Source organism: Scyliorhinus torazame, chromosome 12, assembly GCF_047496885.1.
Source record: "Scyliorhinus torazame isolate Kashiwa2021f chromosome 12, sScyTor2.1, whole genome shotgun sequence".
In the NCBI taxonomy this organism is placed as follows: domain Eukaryota; kingdom Metazoa; phylum Chordata; class Chondrichthyes; order Carcharhiniformes; family Scyliorhinidae; genus Scyliorhinus; species Scyliorhinus torazame.
Window position 1 is genome coordinate 56,493,128 of NC_092718.1, and position 22,912 is coordinate 56,516,039.

Sequence of the window (22,912 nt, forward strand, 5' to 3'; positions counted from 1 at the left end):
AACATTGTGATGGTGAACTCCTGTCCACAACATTGTGATGATGAACACCTGCCCAGAACATTGTGATGATGAACACCTGTCCACAACATTGTGATGGTGAACACCTGTCCACAACATTGTGATGGTGAACTCCTGCTGCAACATTGTGATGGTGAACTCCTGCTGCAACATTGTGATAGTGAACTCCTGTCCACAATATTGTGAGTGTGAACTCCTGCTGCAACATTGCGATGGTGAACTCCTGCTGCAACATTGTGATGATGAACACCTGCTGCAACATTGTGATGATGAACACCTGTCCACAACATTGTGATGGTGAACTCCTGCTGCAACATTGTGATGATGAACACCTGTCCACAACATTGTGATGATGAACACCTGTCCACAACATTGTGATGGTGAACTCCTGCCCACAACATTGTGATGGTGAACTCCTGCCCACAACATTGTGATGGTGAACTCCTGTCCACAACATTGTGACGGTGAACTCCTGCCCACAACATTGTGATGGTGAACTCCTGTCCACAACATTGTGATGGTGAACTCCTGTCCACAACATTGTGATGGTGAACTCCTGTCCACAACATTGTGATGATGAACACCTGTCCACAACATTGTGATGGTGAACTCCTGCTGCAACATTGTGATGGTGAACCCCTGCTGCAACATTGTGATGGTGAACTCCTGTCCACAACATTGTGATGATGAACACCTGTCCACAACATTGTGATGGTGAACTCCTGTCTGCAACATTGTGATGATGAACACCTGTCCACAACATTGTGATGATGAACACCTGTCCACAACATTGTGATGGTGAACTCCTGCTGCAACATTGTGATGGTGAACTCCTGCTGCAACATTGTGATAGTGAACTCCTGTCCACAACATTGTGAGTGTGAACTCCTGCTGCAACATTGCGATGGTGAATTCCTGCTGCAACATTGTGATGGTGAAGTCCTGACAACAACATTGTGAGTGTGAACTCCTGCTGCAACATTGCGATGGTGAACTCCTGTCCGCAACATTGTGATGGTGAACACCTGTCCACAACATTGTGATGGTGAACACCTGCCAAAATAACAAACTCCTGCTGCAACATTGCAGTGACAAACATCTGCCTGCAACTGGTGCCTCTATTTTCATTGAGTGTCGGTCAAGGGTCCGATTTTGATGGATGATTTTGAAGGCTGTCATGCAGCAACACGGTAAAAATCAGGACCATGTTTCTTTTCATAGATGCTGCCTGACCAGCTGATTATTTCCAGCAGTTTCTGTTTTGATTAGTGAAAGAGCTTGCAAGTACTTTCAAATGAAAAATCATTGGGGCAGCACGGTAGCCTTGTGGATAGCACAATTGCTTCACAGCTCCAGGGTCCCAGGTTCGATTCTGGCTTGGGTCACTGTCTGTGCGGAGTCTGCACATCCTCCCCGTGTGTGCGTGGGTTTCCTCCGGGTGCTCCGGTTTCCTCCCACAGTCCAAAGATGTGCAGGTTAGGTGGATTGGCCATGATAAATTGCCCTTAGTGTCCAGAGTTGCCCTTAGTGTTGGGTGGGATTACTGGTTTATGGGGATAGGGTGGCGGTGTTGACCTTGGGTAGGGTGCTCTTTCCAAGAGCCGGTGCAGACTCGATGGGCCGAATGGCCTCCTTCTGCACTGTAAATTCTATGAAGGTAAATTTGATCATATTATTTTGGAATATGTGATTTTGATTTTTAATAAATTATTTTTGACATAAGATGTATAAGTTGTAGCAAAAGACAGATGAATAAAAATAAGAAAATATTTTGAGGATGTTTTGGTTAGTTTGTGCAACTACAGGCCAATACCCTTTAACTACAGTGAAATCTTTACAAGGCGATGCTCTGAAAAATACACATCTTGAAAAATCAGCCACTTAACTTACATGATACCACAGAGTCTCTTAACTTACTCACTGGGGACAGTGTTCAATGCACCAAGTTCTTTTACAACTTCAAACACTGGACACATGGGCTGGCATAAGGTGATCAAGGATTTTAGGAAAAGAAACAGCTTCATTGAAACGGAAAGATCTTTACCCGGCATCCATAGCGGAGATAAACCACACCATCTCTGGGATTGGATGCTTGCGATGCTCTGTCCCAGGAATAGAGTGGTTTCTGTGTCCTCCAGTATGCTGGTGTAAGAAATTATCTTTCACAAAATCTGTCTAACGCTGGCCTTGCATGCACTGACCTCACCAACTGCCCAGCTCAAGGAAAGGCAATGCAAGCAGCGAGGGGGCTGCCCTTTCCTGCCCCAGTACTGCGTTTCGACACATAAAAGAGCAGATATACACCACACAATGCAAGATCTTTAACAGTAAACTAGCTTATTACACTGCCACCTACAGGGGTAACAGATACTGCAAGTACTATATTGAATTTTCAACATCCATCCATCTGCCAAACCAAATTCAATGCAGAATAGATCCCTGCAGCATAAGAGCTTTGTTTCCTAGTGATAACCCCAATTAATAATAATCACTTATTGTCACAAGTAGGCTTCAATGAAGTTGCTGTGAAAAGCCCCTAGTCGTCACATTCCGGCATCTGTTTGGGGAGGCCAGTACGGGAATTGAACCCGCGCTGCTGGCCTTGTTCTGCATTACAAACCAGCTGTCTAGCCCACTGAGCTTTGCGTAGCAATTGTGGACATTATGCTCTTTCTGACAACTCAAGGGCTTCCTGTTTCTTTATTTGCACTTGTTGCTTTCTATATTTCTTCACCTTGTATTTGTGGGGACCACACTCTTAGTTTGTTGCTAGAAAGAGGGCCATGTTGTTGAAGCTTTTCATCTAGCAATTAACAGGAAAAAGACATGAATGCAGAACTTCAAATGATCACAACATATACTGCAGGAGAAAGGTATTATTGGTTTGTATTTGTCAGGCTGAGTACAAGATGAAAAGCTGCAGTGTCCTATCCCTCTTTTTGATGAGATTCAGGTTTTGTTCTGCCAAGCAACTGTTTGTTGCTCTATCCTCATATTGATTTTAATGTCTCTATACGTTCATACTTCTAATTCAGTTGTTACTCTTTATTTTGGTGTTATCGTTTTCCATGCTTATTGCTCATACCTGAAAATGTGAAGTTGTTCACATTGGAAGGGAGAACAAAAGAACAGAGTATTATTTAAATGGAGGAATATTGCAGAAGCTGCAACGCAAAGGAACATTAGGATGATCACGAGTGTGGAGGGATTGTCTTATGAGCAATGGTTAAACAGGTTGGGACTCCGCTCATTGGAATTTAGAAGAATGAGAGGTGATCTCATTTAAACATATTGGATTCTTAAGGGGCTTGACAGGTTAAATGCTGAGAGGATGTTTCCCCTCATGGGAGACTCTAGCACCAGAGGGCATTGTCTCAGAATTAAAGGGTGTCAATTTAAGACTGAGATGAGGAGGAATTTCTTCTTTCAGGCGGCTGTGAGTCTTTGGAACTCCTTGCCACAGAGAGCTGTGGGGGCAGAGTCCTTGTGTATATTTAAGACTGAGATAGATAGATTCTTGATCAGTAAGGGAATCAAGGATTATGCGGAAAAGGCAGGAAAGTGGATGTGAGGAATATCGGATCAGCCATGATCCTATTGAATGGTGGAGTAGGCTTGAGGAGCCGAACAACCTACTCTTATTCCTATTTCTTATGGTGTCATGCCCTTCAGTTATCAATGTTTTCTGCACTTCTTGTAGTGGCTTTCTGCCTCTGGCAGATTCACCGTTCCTAACTTTATGTACTTCATTGTAATTGGCACTGACACTGAATATTTATTTTAATTCATACTTTGAACCACTCGCTTGATTTGAGAACCATCACACCACAGCAACTTACAAAGTTTGAGCTTCTGTGATGCTCACAGCTAGATGACAGCTTCTGTGAGTGCCATAGCTTTGTCATAAAGAGCTAACTGAGAAAGTCTAAATATCTTGTGCAGCTTTGGAAACCAGGGCGAAGGGGAATCTGGTTACTTGAACATGTAACCTTTGATCTCACTTGTACAAATCTAGCAAACAGCAGATGCCAAAGGGATGCCCCATTTCAGCTTGTCGTTCGGGGTTATATAGAAATTGGCCACTTCCAACACTGAGTCACCATGCAAATAGATCCAGGATAAGGAGGGCAGAGGAGGAGGCAAATACTGTGGATGATGAGCCCCAGCAGATGTTGGTTTGCACTTTTGATTAGAACCAGTAGAAGCAGTGCAATACCTCCCACCTCATGTAGGTGCAAGTATAAAAACTTCATCTTATCTTTTCATTGACAGCCTCCTTTAACAAGCACTGGGTAGACATGGTGAAATTAGTCAACTAGGATAAGCTGAATGCTACATGGAATTACATCATTATTTTTTATGCAACAAAGTATTTTTTGGTGATACCAAAGCATTTTGTCCATTTTGTCTCCATTACGTCACAGTCCAAGCGTCATTACCATAAGGTTTCTTCTGAAGTCACATCCAGAGACAGCTGCAATTTAAGTGCCAACAAATTAACCGGCTTAGATTGGTGAATTTGTGGTGTTATTAACCTTCCAAACTCCACTGTCCCATAGAACTATAGGAATCCTACAGTGCAGAAGGAGGCCATTCGGCCCATCGAGTCTGCACCGACTCTCCGAAAGACCAACCTACCTAAACACCCCCATCCCTGTGACCCCATCTAATCTTTGGACAATAAAGGGTAATTTAGCATGATCAATCTACCTAACCTGCACATATTTGGATTCTGGGAGGAAACCGCAGCCACTGGAGGAAACCCACTCAGACAGGGAGAATACAGGGAGAATGTGCAAACTCCACACAGTCACCCAAGGTTGGAATTGAACCTGGCATTATAAGGCAGCAGCACAAATCACTGTGCCACCATGCCACCTCCAAGTGTCCTTTTTAGCATACTGGGCTAAATAGCTGGCTTGTAATGCAGAACAAGGCAATAGCGTGGGTTCAATTCCTGTACCGGCCTCCCTGAACAGGCGCCGGAATGTGGCGACTTGGGGCTTTTCACAGTGACTTCATTGAAGCCTTCTTGTGACACTAAGCTATTATTATCAGGGGCTGGTTTAGCACAGGGCTAAATAGCCAGCTTTTAAAGCAGACCAAGGCAGGCCAGCAACGCGGATTCAATTCCTGTACCAGCCTCCCCAAACAGGCGCTGGAATGTGGCGACTGGGGGCTTTTCACAGTAACTTCATTTGAAGCCTACTTGTGACAATGAGCGATTTTCATTTCATTTCATTTTTCATTTAATCTTTACTGTCTGTCCATCAATTCATCGATCTGATCGAATGGCCACTCAAAAAGCTGGCAATGCCTCCAACTCTCAGACACAAGGATCCTCCAATTGTATTTGTTTGTAAGTTGGTCAACATTATGACCAAATTTTCAGGTGCAAAAGGAAAGAACATAATTTTTCAATTGCTTTAATTGTAATTTTTGACCATTCAACAAATATCCTCACAGCTGTGTATTTTCTGCTCCTTTTAATGCATTTTATGGTGCCAGTACAATCAGAGAATCCTTACGCTGCAGTAGGAGACCTCGTGCCGCCACAGTCACATTAAAAATTGGAAGGTTTTCCGGATTGACGATTGATAATTCTACTTTGCCTGATAGGCATGGATAATTGTTACATGAGTTGAAACTTCAAATTAAGACTTAAAGATTAAATATTTTGCTGTTAGTCACGATAGTTTATGTTGAATTATGCCCATTTGCGCTCATAGGGGTGGACATATTCTAACAAGGTTTTGGGACAGTTAGATGTAACCTGACATCAGTATTATTGATGCAACATTTGGCACGTTTTGGGTTACATATGAGGATCAATTCCACAGCCTATTCATTTTGTTGGCTCAGCATTGTGCTTGCTGACTCAAATTTCATATACATTCAAAAATCAGGTCTGAGTAGAAAGGAAGAAAAAGGAATTAATTGTGTATCAATCAAACAAATAAAGTATGAACTGCAAGGGAAATCTACAAAATAAATCTGGACTTTATTTGAGCTCTATATTCTGAATATTCTCCCTGTTCATAACTTACAAATAATATTACAACTTAATTTATGCATTCATAAACTCAAAAAATAAATGTGACAAATGTTTCTTACTTCTATACTTCCCTGTATTAAGTAGGCATGACTTTCCTTTAACAAAACCATGCTGATTCTCCATGATCAATTGCGCTTTTCTAAGTGACAGTTTATCCTGTCCCTCAGAATTAATTTTAATAATCTGTCCACCACCAAATCAGATTGACAGTACTATAACTATTTGGCATACCCCTTGCACCCTTTTGAAATAAGGGGCCTGTTTGGCTCAGTTGGCTGGACAGCTGGTTCATGATGCAGAGTGAGGCCAACAGCACGAGTTCGATTCCGACTGAGGTTATTCATGAAGTCCCCGCCTTCTCAACCTTGCCCCGCACCTGATCCTCGGGTAAAATCACCACCAATCTCCCCCTCAAAGGAGAAAGCAGCCTATGGTCGGCTGGGACTATGGTGACTTGTACAGTGTTCGCACACCTCCAATTCTCATGTACCTGTGTCTAGTGAGGTTTGAAAAATAATCCTCAGGGCATCACTATTTCCTCCCTGGCTTCCTTTAATAACCTAGGATACAATCCATCAGGCCCTACTGACTTACCCACCTTCAAGGCTATTAGTTCCTCCAGTACTTTATCTCTTGTTAATGCTGACCGTATCTAATATTTCATACTCTTCCTCATTAAACTAGTATGTCCTGCATCATTCAATGTACTGTGTTACAATCTCAGTTAGAGATTGGCATTTTTTAAAAAAGAATGGAGCCCAAGATTCCACAGTTTTAAAAATCTAGCACTAAATATTATCTTAGCGAATCCAGAAACATAAGTTGAACATGAAATAAGAGGCAAATTATGGTTGATAATAAGCTATAAAGTACACATTAAATGTCAGATCCAACTGAGACAGATATTAAAAATTGGCTCAGCAATCCACTCAATGTATATGTCATCAATGATAATCACAAATTCCTTCAAAACTCTGTCTTCCTCATTAAGAATTTCCAACTCCTCTCCTACTAGGAGATAACCTCATCTTCAGTCCATAGCAGAGCATAACCAACCCAAGTTCCATAAGTAAGGCCTTCACCAAAACTGGTACATGTCTGCAGAACATTCTCAACTTGGTTTGGATATTGTAGATCCGCCAGTATTACCTTACAGTAACAGAAACAGCTGTAGCAACTATATCTTTGCCAATTATTAGCTTCTGGATCTAGTCTCTTCTTCAGCCTGCCTGTACTGCACCACTGGAATCATCATCAACTACTGAGCTTTGATGGTTGTGTTCTTTTATATAGATTCAACCGTGGGTGGCACGGTGGCACTGCTGCTTCACAGCTCCAGGGACTCGAGTCCAATTCCAGCCTCTGTGTGGAGTTTGCGCAATCTCCCCGTGTCTGCGTGGGTTTCCTCCAGGTGCTCCGGTTCCCTCCCACATTCTAAAGATGTGCAGGTTAGGCGGATTGGCCATGATAAATTGCCCCTTAGTGTCCAAAAGGTTCGGTGGGGTTACTGGGTTATGGGGATGGGGTGGAGGCCATGGAGGGGTGCTCTTTCCAAGGGCCAGTGCACACTCGATGGGCCAAATGGCCTCCTTCTGCACTGTAAATTCTATGATAGGAACCATGAGTTCTGGCCTATTGAAGACAGAGACAAAGGAATGATTAAGAACCTTGCCACATCCTCTGCACAAGTTGCCTTATGTTTTCTTTAAAAAATAACAAAATGCTGCCAGAATGTTTTAAGATAGTTTATGAAGGCAATCTATTACAGAATTTCTTTCTTTTTGCATGCTCAGTGGTAGAGAAAACATGAAAGAAAGGGAATTTAATCTTGTCTCTATATGAGTCTGAATTTGTCATTTGCTTACCCTCAAACAAAGCCCAGAAAGGTCTCTTTGGCAAAAATGACCCTTTTCCTGACATAAGTTTGAATCGGGTTGAAAGTCAAAGGGATCTCCCGGTGACAACCTGATGACCTAATAAAAGTCTTTAAAATGATGAAATGCTTTAATAGAGTGGACACAGAGAGAATGTTTCCTCTTGTGGGGAAGAGCACAACTGGAGGCCTTCAATATAAGAAAATTCCATAGGGAATTCAGAAGAACCTTCTTTAACCAAAGACTGATGAGAATGTGAAACTCGCTACCACAGGGACTGTTTGAAATGTACAGCATAGATGTATTTAAGGAGAAGCTAAACAAGAATATGAAGAAGGGAACAGACAGTTACACTTGTAGAATTAGACTTAAAGAAAAAGAAAGGAAGATCAGGCTCGAGCAGAGTATAAACCCTGGTGTGGACTGGTTGGGCCAAATGGCCTGTCTCTCTGTGTATATTCTGTGCAATCCTATGATGTCATCAAACAGTGTGAAACCAATCACACTGAAGCAGGGGCGGATCTACTATGAAACTAAGGAAGCTTAAGCTTCAGGGCCCCTAATCCCGGAGGGGCCCCAGAAGCGACTTTAGTCCACATTGCTTAGACATTTTGGGTCTACTGCATGAGAAGGGTTTTTAAAAAAATAATAATATTAATAATATAGTGTCATTCAATACAAAATAATAGTTAAAATAAAAATTTAAAGGTTATTAAAGTGTGATGTAGGCAAGCCGTAAACAAAAAAACGTTCAAATTAAGGATGTTTCATTCTAAGTATATTTAATATAAAATATTTATAAATAATTTAAAACACTAACACTAACCAACATTTTTGACAGAAATACAAACAGTAGATGACCTGTCGTAACAAAAAAAGGGAGCCGTTGAAAAGGCAATCACAATGCTAACGTGAATTTTCAACGTGATAGCACTCGTGATAGCGATCTTGACAAGAACTTTTTCAATAAAGTGTTCATAAGGATACAATATTTTCATTACCCCTACTCAAAAATAAATGTTATATTTAGAAAAGTAAGGTAAGTAATAAAGGTGAAATAGTGTTAGATTAGCCTAAGCCTATTATTTTTATAAGGGATGAACGGAAGGTAGGCTACGACTGCATAGCCTAGGCTAATACTATATTACAAGTATTTATGAAAAAGTAATAAAAGGATGAATTTGTGTTAAATTACAGGTGTTTATTATGAAAAGTGTTCAAATAATGGTAAAATTGTGTTACATTACCTTAGCCTATGAGTTTTGGTGGCTTAGTCTTGCCTAACGTAGTCTAGCCTAGCGTAGGCTAGCTTGAACATAGCCTATTTAGCTTATTTATTATAAATCTTAAAAAATGACGCTTTACTTTTTGAGAAGGGGTTTTTCAAAAAAACCTTTCTCAGAAAGTAGACCTAATTTTTTTTCCTTTCAAAGCGTGGGACAATAGTCGCACGACTCAAATTGATTAATTTTTTGTTGTATATATTTCAACAATACTAAAGTTTGAGAGTCAGTAGCACAGATGTTGTAAAGGTGGAGCGTCACGGTAAGTTGGCTGTTCTGCTGTGGCTAATATAATTTTTTTCCCTTTTTAACAGAGGTCAAGACCCTACAGGAATAACAATGAGTTCACGAAAGTACTTAAGTGGATACCAAAAACGCAAACTCAACTAAAAGCGATCTGACAAAATTTCTAAATGTCAAAAACTAACAAACTATTTTGCAATGTCAAGTTTGTCAACACCTACATTTGAAACAAGCCAAGCAAACACCATTGAAGCCAGTGATAGTGCACAAATCGTGGGAGCTCTTTCTAGCAATATTCAACCCACTGTTGATGCTTTTGATACAGATGACGATCACAGTTTTCAACATGAAAATACCACGGAACAAGCAGAGACTGAGCAGAAACATAATCAAAACATGAAACAGGAAGCAAATTCAGTGATTTCAAAGAATACAGTTACCTCGAAAACTGGTCCATTTTTACATGAACATCTCGAGAAATGTAAAAATGAAAAAATAAATGCTACTTACCTATCCAAACCCGTGTATGAAGAATTGATAGAAATCATGGGAAAACATGTGCAAGATGAAATTGTGGATCAAATAAACAACCTCGACACCAAATGCTACTCTATTATTGTTGACTCTATGCCTGACCTGACACATGTTGACCAGCTGGTAATTGTGGTTCGATACTGCTGTAATGGAAAACCCTGTGAGAGATTTTTAACATTTTTACCAATAGAAAACCATTCATCCACGAACTTGTTCAACAAAATACAACAAGTCCTGGGTGAACATAAGCTTTCACTTGAAGATATCCATGGTCAGTCCTATGATAATGCATCTAACATGAAGGGCTCGGAGAAAGGGCTGCAAGCACTCTTTAAAAACATTAACAGGTACACAGACTATGTACCATGTGTAGCCCATTCACTTAACCTTGTTGGAGAAAAGGCAGTGTCTACTGTACATGAAGTTGTTGATTATTTTGGCATTTTGCAGGAGCTGTATGTTTTCGTTTCTGGATCGCCACGAAGAAGGGGGATTTTAAACACACAGGGCAATTTACATTTTTCTCTAAAGAGCTTAAGTGTAACTAGATGATCTGCACACTATGAGGCAGACCGGGCAATTAAAAATGGATATATGGGTATTTTACAAACACTCAAACATATTTTTGAAGACTCAGAAGAGAAGCCTGAATGTAAACGAGATGCAAAGAATTTATACCACAAGCTGGTAAAGCTGGAATATACTTTTTTAACAGTCGTTTGGGAAGAAGTGCTGGAGCGTTCCAGCAAAACAAGTAAGAAACTCCAAACCCCTGGTTTTGATGTATTTGAAGGTTATCTTCTGCTATCATCTTTACTTTCGTTTGTTAAAGAACTCAGAGAAAATTCAGCCGATAGGATTGCACACTATGAATCAGAAGCAAAAGGTTTGTGTGAAGATATCACTTCAAGTTATTCTGATGCTTCCAAACGCATTGTTACAAGGAAATTTTCAGTTGGAACAAGTGGTATTGCTTCTTTGAGAGGAGCTGGCGAATTTAGGATCGAAGTTCTATTTCAACTCTATGACTGCTTGATAATCCAGTTACACAAGAGGATTGACCCATATGAGCAGATTGCGAAAAGGTTCAAGTTCTACTCAGAATTGGTGAACAATTCTGAAATTGATGAGGACAGTATTAAACTTATAATATCGTATTACAAAGATGATGTTGATCACAAATTAGTAAACGAGTGTTATCAGTTCAAAGAATATTTGCACCTTCAGAAATCCCAGAACACAGAAGAAAACATGCCATCTAAAATGCAATGTGCAGAAGTTCTTCAGCTTATTTGTGAGCAACACCTAATTGAAGTGTTCCCCAATATTACTACTGCGCTTAAGTTGTACTTGACGAGCTGTGAAGCAGAAAGGAATTTTTCAAAGCTATCCTTTATAAGGAACAAATTTCGGTCTACCATGACTGAAGAGCGCTTAAATTCTTTATGCATATTGTCTCTAGAAAATGACATTGCAAGGAAGCTCTCATATGACAAAACTGTACGGGAATATGGTGCTAGAAAAAACAGTAAAAAGAGTATTTTGTAAAATGTGCTTCATGTAGTATGTATTCTTATAGGTGACTAAAATAAAAGATTATATTGACTGTGGTCTTTTCTATATTTTATTTCATCATTCTATGAAGCATCATGCATGTATATAACATTTCCCTAATTTCCATTCCCCCATAACTCGAAAACTATAAGGCATAGGAAATTTGTCTTCACACCAGTGACTTTGACATGTGAGATAATCCAGTACAGCAATTTTAATCAAAATCTGAGATGTAGTGGTGATCTGTCGTGGAACAACCCCATTGAAGAAGATAACAGTGGTTATCCAGACCTCGTTGCTGGTTGCGAAGGGGCCCCAAAACAGTTCAAGCTTCAGGGCCCCAAAAATGTAGGTCCGCCACTGCACCAAAGTACTCCCACAGACAGCAAACCAGGAAATAAAAGCCACTGATTTTTTTCACTGATAATTAAAATTTTATGGGGAATGAAATAAATGATTGGGATCTGCATATAGGTGAGGTACGAGCTAACATGTCATAAATAAATGTGAAAACATTAAAAAGTGTATTTTTTATCATAAATTGACATTCCACGTATCCAAAATACCTCTTTCAGGACTGGACAGGTTGATAAGCAATAATTATAAACATAGCACACTGTTAAAACCCAGTTGCACCACACTCAGCAAGGTGTACCTATTTCAAAGGTTTTTGCTGCAAGTCAAGAAGGATAAAAGGGTGGTTTTTTTCAGTTCAGTTGTTTCTACTCCATTGTATCAGAGTGTCCTTCAATAGTGCATCCTACAGAAAAGTGTAGATTCACTGACAGCAACTTCTGCATCTCCCATGTTTAACTGCAAATGTCTGGACTCCAGAAGTTGCTTCAGAAGAGTAATGACAGCAAACAGCGACTGTTTTATCACTATAACTACAGACGATGAACAAGCAGTCTGGGGAACAGAATAAACATTTGTCCTACTCACTTACCGTACTACAAACATAGCTTATTGCAGACAAGCTAAGGCTGAAAAGATTATAATCTGTGGCCCGAGCTAAACGTGCCAACTATGTGTTGCAACAGCATGGGCCAAAGCTGTATTATAGTATAAGAATATAACCAGCTCCCCATTAACTTCAGAATCTTCTGGAAGATCAGGCAAAATTCATCATGGAGAGTTGTAGCTGGACACACCAGGACTTGTATTGTTCCCTGACATCAGAGACTGTTCCCTGAAGTAGTCAGAACCTATCTGAACCATGTTGCATTATTTACATGTCTTTAAATATAAATGAAAAAACAAATTAGTCACTGCAATTGACCACCAGATGAACAGTCCTTATGACAGTAAAGCCTGTGAAACCCATTTACTGTAGCTGCTAGAGGTATACTGCAAAGCAACATCAACATGAGACAACCTTCCCCCATGCTGACATTGCATCAAACGGAGAATACAAGTATCACTAAATTACATTTTTGATACTAGAATTGTGAAAATTTTATTTTTACTGTTGATGTCAGGTGCAAAATCAGGTGGTCGAAGTTTCAGTCGGGGAGCATTTTGGGAACAGTGACCATAATTCCGCATGTTTTAAGGTACTGTTGGATACAGATAAGAGTAGTCCTCAGGTGAAGGTGCTATTTGAGGGAAGGCTAATTATAATAATATTAGTCAGGAACTGAAGAATCTAGATTGGAGGCAGATGTTTGAGGGTAAATCAACATCTGGCATGTGGGAGACTTTCAAATGTCAGTTGATAGGAATTCAGGACTAGTATGTTCCTGTGAGGAAAAAGGAAAAGTATGTCAAGTTTCGGGAACCTTGGATAATGAGGGATATTGTGAGCCTAGTGCAGAAGAAAAAGGAAGTATTTGTAAGGGCTAGAATTGGGAACAGACGAAGCCCATGAGGAATATAAGGAAAGTAGGAAGGAACGTAAGCAAGGAGTCAGGAGGGCTAAAAGGGGTCATGAAAAGTAATTGGCAAATAGGATTAAGGAAAATCCCAAGGCTTTTTCATATAAATATATGGGGCGAAATTCTCCGACCCCCCGCCGGGTCGGAGAATTGCCGGGGGCTGGCGTGAATCCCGCCCCCGCCGGTTGCCGAAGTCTCCGGCACCGGAGATTCGGCGGGGGCGGGAATCGCGCCGCGCCGGTTGGCGGGCCCCCCCGCTCGATTCTCCAGCCCGGATGGGCCGAAGTCCCGCCGCTAAAATGCCTGTCCCGCCGGCGTAAATGAAATCACCTACCTTACCGGCGGGACAAGGCGGCGCGGGCGGGCTCCAGGGTCCTGGGGGGGGTCGCGGGGCGATCTGGCCACGGGGGGTGCCCCCACGGTGGCCTGGCCCGCGATTGGGGCCCACCGATCCGCGGGCGGGCCTGTGCCGTGGGGGCACTCTTTCCCTTCCGCCTCCGCCACGGTCTCCACCATGGCGGAGGCGGAAGAGACTCCCTTCACTGCGCATGCGCGGGAATGCTGTCAGCGGCCGCTGACGCTCCCGCGCATGCGCCGCCCGGAGATGTCATTTCCGCGCCAGCTGGCGGGACACCAAAGACCTTTCCACCAGCTGGCGGGACGGAAATTCGTCCGGCGCCGACCTAGCCCCTCAATGTTGGGGCTCGGCCCCCAAAGATGCGGAGCATTCCGCACCTTTGGGGCAGCACGATGCCCGTCTGATTTGCGCCGTTTTGGGCGCCAGTCGGCGGACATCGCGCCGTTTCCAGAGAATTTCGCCCCAGGTGAGGTCCCAGAGGACTGGAGAATAGCTAATGTTGTTCCCTTGTTTAAGAAGGGTAGCAAGGATAATCCAGGAAATTACAGGCCGGTGAGCTTTAGGTCAGAGCTAGGGAAATTATTGGAAAGGATTCTTCAAGACTTGATTTACTCCCATTTGGAAAGAAGTGGATGTATTAGTGAGAGGCAGCATGATTTTGTGAAGGGGAGGTCGTATCGCAGTAACTTGATCAAGTTTTTCGAGGACGTAACGAAGATGATTTATGCAGGTAGGCAGTGGATGTTGTCTACATGGACTTCAGTAAAGCATTTGTCAAAGTCCCTCATGGCAGACTGGTACAGAAAGTGAAGTCACATGGGATCAGAGGTGAGCTGACTGATGCACTATCAATTACGACGAGACAAGAGTAGAATGTAATCAAGGCTTTATTACACAGAGATGTGTGGCCTCCTACAGCAGCTTACGAAATGGCTGCTGTTCGGAGAGCACACACATTTATACTCCGCCTCCTGGGCGGAGCCAGCAGGCAGGGATCTACCCCCGTACCTGTAGTACAGGGGCCTTACCGTATTACCCATATATACAATATAATACAACAGTGGTGACTACCACACTGACAAGATGGATACAGAACTGGCTTGGTTATAGAAGGCAGAGGGTAGCAGTGGAAGGGTGCTTTTCTGAATAGAGAGCTGTGACTAGTGGTATTCCACATGGATCAGTGCAGGAATCTTTGCTAATCATAGCATATATAAATGATTTGGAGGAAAATGTAACTGGTCTGATTAGTAAGTTTGCGGACGACACAAAGGTTGGTGGAATTGGAGATAGCGATGAGGAATGCCAGAGGATACAGCAGCATAAAGATTGGTTAGAGACTGGGGTGGAGAGATGGCAGATGGAGCTTAATCTGGACAAATGTGAGGTAATACATTTTGGAACGTCTAATACATGTGGGAAATATACAGTAAATGGCAGAACCCTTAAGAGTATTGAAAGGCAGAGGGACCTGGGTGTACAGGTCCACATGTCACTGAAAGTGGCAACACAGGTGGATAAGGTAGTCAAGACGGCATATGGCATGCTTGCCTTCATCGGTCGGGACACTAAGTATAAAAATTGGCAAGTCATGCTGCAGATGTCTAGAACCTTAGTTAGGCCACACTTGCAATGTAGTGTTCAGTTCTGGCCATCACACTCCCAGAAGGATATGGAGGATTTGGAGACGGTACAGCAGAGGTTTATCAGGATGTTGCCTGGTATGGAGCGATGAGGAGCGGTTGGATAAATTCAGTTTTTCTCACTGGAATGGCAGAGGTTGAGGGCCAACCTGATAGAAGTCTACAAAATTATGAACGTGCAGACTCCACACAGGCAGTGACCCAAGCCGGGAATCGAACATGGATCCCTCGCACTGTGAAGGGACTGCTGCCTTTGTAAACGTATTGCACTCAGGGAGTTGCTTTATTCAGAGTAAGCCTTTGACAATGGCTGGTCCTCGCATTAGCTGATGTCATGGTGGTTTTAGTCCTCGATTACTTTTCACAAACACTTGTCTTCCCTTAAATTGCTGAGTTGACAGCGTAGTGTGTAACAAATGTATCATTAGGAAAGAGCCACTGCAGGCATTAAATAATAATCTTGATTGTCACAAGTAGGCATACATTAACACTGCAATGAAGTTGCTGTGAAAAGTCCCTAGTTGCCACTCTCAGGCGCCTATTCGGGTACACAGAGGGAGAAGTCAGAATGTCCAATTTACCTAACAGCATGTTTTTCGGGACTTGTGGGAGGAAACAGGAGCACCGGGAGGAAACCCACACAGACACGGGGAGAATGTGCAGACTTCACACAGACAGTGACCCAAGCCGGGAATCGAACCTAGGACCCTGGAGCTGTGAAGCAACAGTGCTAACCACTCTGCTACTGCACTGTTTGTCGGCATTTTAATTATCTTAAATGCATGTACCTTCAGGTGGTTCCTGGATTCACTGCCAAACCTTCCCTGGGAACACCATAAGACTATAAAATATAGGAGCAGAATTAGGCCATTCGGCCCATCGGGTCTACTCCACCATTCGATCATGGCTGATATGTTTCTCATCCCCATTCTCCAACCTTCTCCCCATAACCCCGATCCCCTTATTAATCAAAACCCTATCTATCTCTTCCTTAAAGACACACAGTGGCTTGGCCTCCAAAGCCTTCTGCAGCAATGAGTTCCACAGATACACCACCCTCTGACTGTAGGAAGGAGAGAAGACGTCAGGATACCTGCCCGATCGTAAATTTTGCAATTTTTCCACTCCCCACCACACTTTCCAAGTTCCCTCCGCCACTGAGCTGGGAAAATTCCACCCATTGCCTCTTTGTGTTTTGAGATATTTGGATTCAAACATGAACTATGTGCTCTCATTTCCTTTGTTTTTGGTATGTGTTGCTCCAATTGTTCAATTTATAGAGAGACAGGATGCATGCAAGCAGCACTGAGCAGCTCTGGGTTTTAAAGGGAACTGAAGCTTCAGACTAGCTAGAGGCTAATAACGGAGTTACAACCCTTGTAAAATCACTACCAGGTGAGTACGAGGCTGCAGAAAAGCAGGACAGCCTGAAATGCCCACTTCCATTAAGATCAGCAGATTCATTTGGGGATGTCTGCAGATTCCTTGGATGATGTACATCACTGGAATGGCTCAGAATTAGATTGAGATGTAATGCAAAAGGATTCCATGATTATTAAATATGTGTTTTTCAAGTCAAGGTATCTTCTGGATAAGGTATTACCATGTAAAACCTTTATGGACTTATTAAAGAGCATATTGCACAAAAACTCCATCCCAAACTTATTCCATGGAATCGCTACAGTGCAGAAGGAGGCCATTTGGCCTGTTGAGCCTGAACTAACCCTTGAAAAGAGCACTCTATCTAGGCCCACTCCCCCATCCTATTCCTTGTCACCCCGCGCATGGCCAATCCACCTAACCTGCACAGCTTTGGACTGTGGGAGGAAACGGAAGCGTCCGGAGGAAACCCACGCAGGCACAGGGAGAAAGTGCAAACTCCAAACAGACAGTCACCCAAGACCAGAATTGAACCCAGGTTCCTGGCACTGAAAGGCAGCAGTGCTAACCACCGTGCCATTCATTATTTCTCACCCTTTAATTATTTTAGTTAATGTTGCTAAAAGATTATAATGAATTACCACATGAAGATAAATCATTAAGTCCACCCATTCAGTACAGTTGCTTATCACCTCATGCTGAGTATTAATAGCCTCAAGTGACTGCCAATGTTCCCCATCATTTCTGTTTACTGTGCACAGCCCACTTGTTGCAATGCCCTTTAAGGTTTGCATACAGTCGTGCAGATGTGCATCTTAAAGGGAACAATGCTTGTGCACAGCATTTTTGCTCCCTGCTCAGCTTAGCCTTTTTGCTCCCTCTCCTCTTTCTCAGCGTCTAGCCTTTTGCATGTGCTCTCCTTCTCTAATATCTCTTCCATTGTCCAGCTGAGTGCAACTCCTTTTGCCTTGTTCCATGCTTACCTATCCAGTCAGAGATAAAGAATGTCCTGCGCTTCCCCTGTGCTGTTTCCCCTGCAGGCCCCAAAGGTGTGGCCTTTTTTACTCGCTATAAATATAGCCGTCAATAAGGTTGCCCTTCTTTTATATGGATATGAATATGATATGCTCTCAGAGTCACTAGGTATCGAATGATATCGCCACAAGGTTCAACCGGGTATCGATCAAATAGCCAAACAACCAGTTAGTTAGTTCAAGATCAATTATACTTTATTTACACACAAGATTAACTTACACATGCAACATAAACACTACTAGTTAAACTACACCTAACAACTATGACAACCTGTACTTAACTTCAGGCACGCGGCTTAGGTCAGAGGAACAGTGGTCTTTGTTCGAATCTGGATCTACTGGGTTTGGAGAATTAACTGCTGCTCAGCTGGGCTCATCCGTCTGGTAGCGAGCGTTGAACTTGAACTTGCTTCTGGCGGTGCTGCGATTGGAGATGGACGTTGCCGGAGCGCCAGGTCCACAAGAGATCGAACACATGGCAGTGTCTCTCTTTATCCTTGGGGAGTTTTGTGCTCTTTTGGGCGGTCCTTAGGTTTGAACCCAATTAATTGGGCAGTTCTCGATCACTGCCTTCGATCTGAGCCAATAAAGGGGCGGGTGCCTTGATGGCTGGGCGTGTCCTAAGCGGTCATTGACCCTGTTGTTTATGCTTCTGAGTAAAGGGAGTGGCGCCGAAATGTCTGGACTTCTATCGGTTACCTGAGTATCAATCCTTTGTCTTACGGAGATGGACCATTAAATGCAAATCGGTTGGGGGTTTCGATGCTGTCTGGATTCTTTGCTCACAAATATACATTCAGGCTCTGTGTCTGCCTGAATCTTACATTGTCCATATTTCCCTTTAGGCTTTGCGAACGACCATGTTTCTTCTTGTAAGTGGCCATCCCAGATGGCTACAGAAGGATCTATCCTTAGCCCCTTTCTATTTCTTTTCTACATGCTGCCTGGCAGGGGCAGCTTCTGTAAGTTTCAGATCAGTTTCCACAAGTATGCTGACGAAACGCAGCTCTACGTTATCAACACCTCTCAAGACTGACACACAGTGCTGGATGAGATGCAATTTCCTTCAACTTATTATTGACGTGGCAACAGCCATTCCATCCCTCTCCCCATTGTTTCAATCCGAACCAGAGTGTTCGTAACTTCAGTGTTGCCTTTGATCCTGAGCCAATCTTGCCTCTATTTCCTCTCTATCACCAAGACAAATGACTTCCATCTCTATAACATGGTCCACCACCACCCTGGCCTCCGCCTATCTGTTGTTAAAGCCCTGAATCATGCTTTTGTTAAAATTAAGGTTACAGAGACTATTGAACCAGGCAGGAAGGGTGTTTGCTGAGCAGATCTTTCTTGATTAAATCTGCTCTCGTAGAATTTTGAGAAAATAAAATGTCATGAACAATGAGAATCACTGCTTTCAGGAAAAGCCTCAGGTGCAGGACACATTGATTTTTGAAATCGTTTATGCCCTTCACTATGAGAACTTTTAACAGCAATTTGATAGATGTATGAGGATATGCACTCATGATGGGACTCACTAATTATTTTAAAGCATTGTTTTTAATATATTTTAGTTGAAGTTAGACCTTTGAAATGGGATCATTTTCTTTACTGTAAATACAAACATACAAAATAGAGTAGGCCATTCAGCACCTCAAGCCTTCACCAGCATTTAATAAGATCATAGCAAATCCATATTCTGCCTACCCCTGATAACGTATCACCTGCTAATTTACCAAGAGTCAATCTGGCTGTGCCTCAAAAATATTCAAAGACTCTCCTTCCTCCACCTTTTCAGGAAGAGAGTTCCAAAGACCCATGACTGATAGAAAATAATTCTGCTCATCTCTGCCTTATATGGGTGACCTCTTTATTTATTTTAAACAGTGACCCCTAGTTGTAGATCCTCCCATAAAAGGAAACATCCTGTCCACATCCACCCTGTCAAGACCCCTCAGATCTTATATGTTTCAATCAAGATGCCTCTTACTCTTCTTAACATCAGCAGATACAAACCTAACCTGTCCAACATTTATTTTAAAAGATAACCTGCTCATTTAAGATATTAGTCTGGTAAACCCTCTCTGAACTGCTTCCAGTGCATTACATCCTTCTGTAAAGAGGATGGCCAATACTGTACACAGTGCTCCAGATTTGATCTCACCAATGTTCTGTTTAGCTGAAGCAAAACCTCCCTACTTTTGTATTCAATTCCCCTTGCGATAAATGATAACATTCTATTAGTTTTCCACTTACTTCCTGTACCTGCATGCAAACCTTTTGTGATTCATGCACTAAGACACCCAGATCCTGCTGCATATCAAAGTTCTGCAATCTCTCACTATCTAAATAATACACTTCTCTTTTATTCTTCCAGCATTTCCCCACATTATACTCAATTTTCCAGATCTTTGCCCACTCACTTAACCTATCTATACTTTTTTGTAGCCCCCTTATGTCCTCTTCACAACTTCCTTTCCTACCTGTAAAATCTATAGAATCTCTACAGTGCAGAAGAAGACCATTCGGCCCATCGAGTCTGCATCGACCCTCTGAAAGAGCACCTTGCCTAAACTCACTCACTTATCTGATCCTCATAATCCCACTCATTAATCATGGCCAATCCATCTAACCTTCAAATCTTTTGATTATGGGAGGAAAAAGTGCAAACTCCACACAGATAGTTACCTAAGGCCGAAATCGAACCCGAGTCACTGACACTGTGAGGCAGCAGTGCTAACCACTATGCTGGCCCTATCTTTGTGTCATCAGCTAATTTGCCAACAATCCTATCCATCCCTTCATCCAAGTCATTTATATAAATGGTAAACAGTTGCGGTCCCAGAACTGATAACTGTGGCACACCACTAATTACATCTTGCCAATCTGAACAAGACCAATTTATGCCCACTCTCCACTTCCTGTTCGTGAGCCAATTGTCTATCCATGCTACCCCCATACCATGAGCTTTTATTTTCTGCAGTAAGCACTTTTTGATATGGCACTTTATAAAATGCCTTCTTGAAATCTAAGTATAGTACATCCACCGATCCCCCTTTATCCACAACACATGTCACTACCTTAAAGAACAGAAATAAGTTCATTAAACATGGTCCCACAACTTCTACCTAGCGGTGGAAAGCCATGGGACACTGGAAATAAAAGGATTAGTTGCGCACTTAACTCCATTGCAAAATCTATTTTTATGATTGAAGATGGTTATAATTCATTATTTATAAGAGAACTTGTTTTAAAACTATGAAACTACTATATAACTCGGCAATAAATTATTATCTAACTTTACTTGCACTTAAAAGTTTTCAAATGTTTTAATTAAGAATGTGGCAACTCAAAATTTAGTTGTGAAGAAGGGAAGTCAGAACTTGAAGACAATGAGTTGGATACAGGGTATGTGATACGCAATCAATTACTCTCAAGACAAGGTGAGGCATAACTAATAGGCTTTAATCTGCTAGAACTCTTCCCCAGCAGCTTCAATACAGAAATATTCACCCCCTGTTAAAAAAGAGCCCGGCGGGGTGATGGCCAACGTTAATAGTCGCCTTTCGCATGGTATGACCAGATATGGAGGTACCGTGATGTCGAGGGTAATAACAAAGTGTTCATAGCGCAGCAATCAGTCGATCGGGTGGCCTGGTCGTCCTTCTGGAGCGGCTGGACTTCGGCGGTGATTCTGATGGGGGTCCCGGCGGTTGCGACTCCGGGAACACGATGTCGTCCTCCCAGGCAGCTTTGTCACCCCTAGGCGGCGCTGTTGGGGCGAAAGGTGGACAGGGGAGGAAGGCACCTGTAGGGGGCATCGGTGTGTGTTCGGGCCTAGCCAGGGGCGGCGGGAGTACTGACCCTCCAGTTAGGTGCTGTGGGGAGGGTGGGGGTGGGGGCAATGGTGCGGGTGCGCGTGGGGCTCCGGCGGGCGGCAGGTCCCGAAGGGAGACCGTGTCTTGGCGGCCGTCAGGGAATGCTACGTAGGCGTACTGGGGGTTGCCGTGCAGCAGGTGGACCCTCTCGACCAGCGGGTCCGACTTGTGCGCCCTCACATGTTGCCGAAGCAGGATGGGTCCGGGTGTCGCAAGCCAGGTTGGGAGCGAGGTCCCGGAGGAGGAATTCCTGGGGAAAACAAGGAGACGTTCGTGAGGTGTCTGATTTGTGGTTGTACAGAGCAGTGATTGGATGGAGTGGAGGGCCGCCGGGAGGACTTCCTGCCAGCGGGAGACTGGGAGATTCCTGGACCGTAGGGCCAGCAGGATGGTCTTCCAGACCGTTCCGTTCTCCCTCTTATATGCTCCAATAATGGGGCGATTCCTTGATCGGGGGGTGGTCATCACCTTTCTTTGTCTCGGCCACTGCTGGCGCCGAGAGGTCTGGATCGGCATTCAATTGCTAATATGTTGCAATTGTTCCCGGGGATAGCCGATTAAACTGCAGATGTCTGGGTTGATGTGCTGCTAATGGTCGCAGGTATCGATCTGGGCCAACTTCCCCAGAGCCGAATACGCTGTTCTGTCTGCAGCTGTCTGTTTGTGCCCTGTTGGCTGCTTTTCCCATCAGCCTTTTCGGTTAGCAATTTTACATCGGGTTTTGGCCAAATTAATCGGGAATCAGCCATTTTATGTGGCTACAACTTCTCTCCATGCTCGTATATCGCGCCTTTTGCCTTTCTACGCTGCTCTACAGCCTTAGCGAGCTAAGAAGAGCCAGGAGGGGACATGAGAAATCTTTGGCAGGTAGGATCAAGGATAACCCTAAAGCTTTCTATAGATATATCAGGAACAAAAGAATGACTAGGGTAAGAGTAGGGCCAGTCAAGGACAGTAGTGGGAAGTTGTGCATGGAGTCCGAAGAGATAGGAGAAGTGCTAAATTCACACAGGAAAATTCAGTATTCACACAGGAAAAAGACAATGTTGTCGAGGATTATATTGAGATTCAGGCTACTAGACTAGAAGGGCTTGAGGTTCATAAGGAGGAGGTGTTAGCATTTCTGGAAAGTGTGAAAATAGATAAGTCCTCTGGGCCAGATGGGATTTATCCTCGGATTCTCT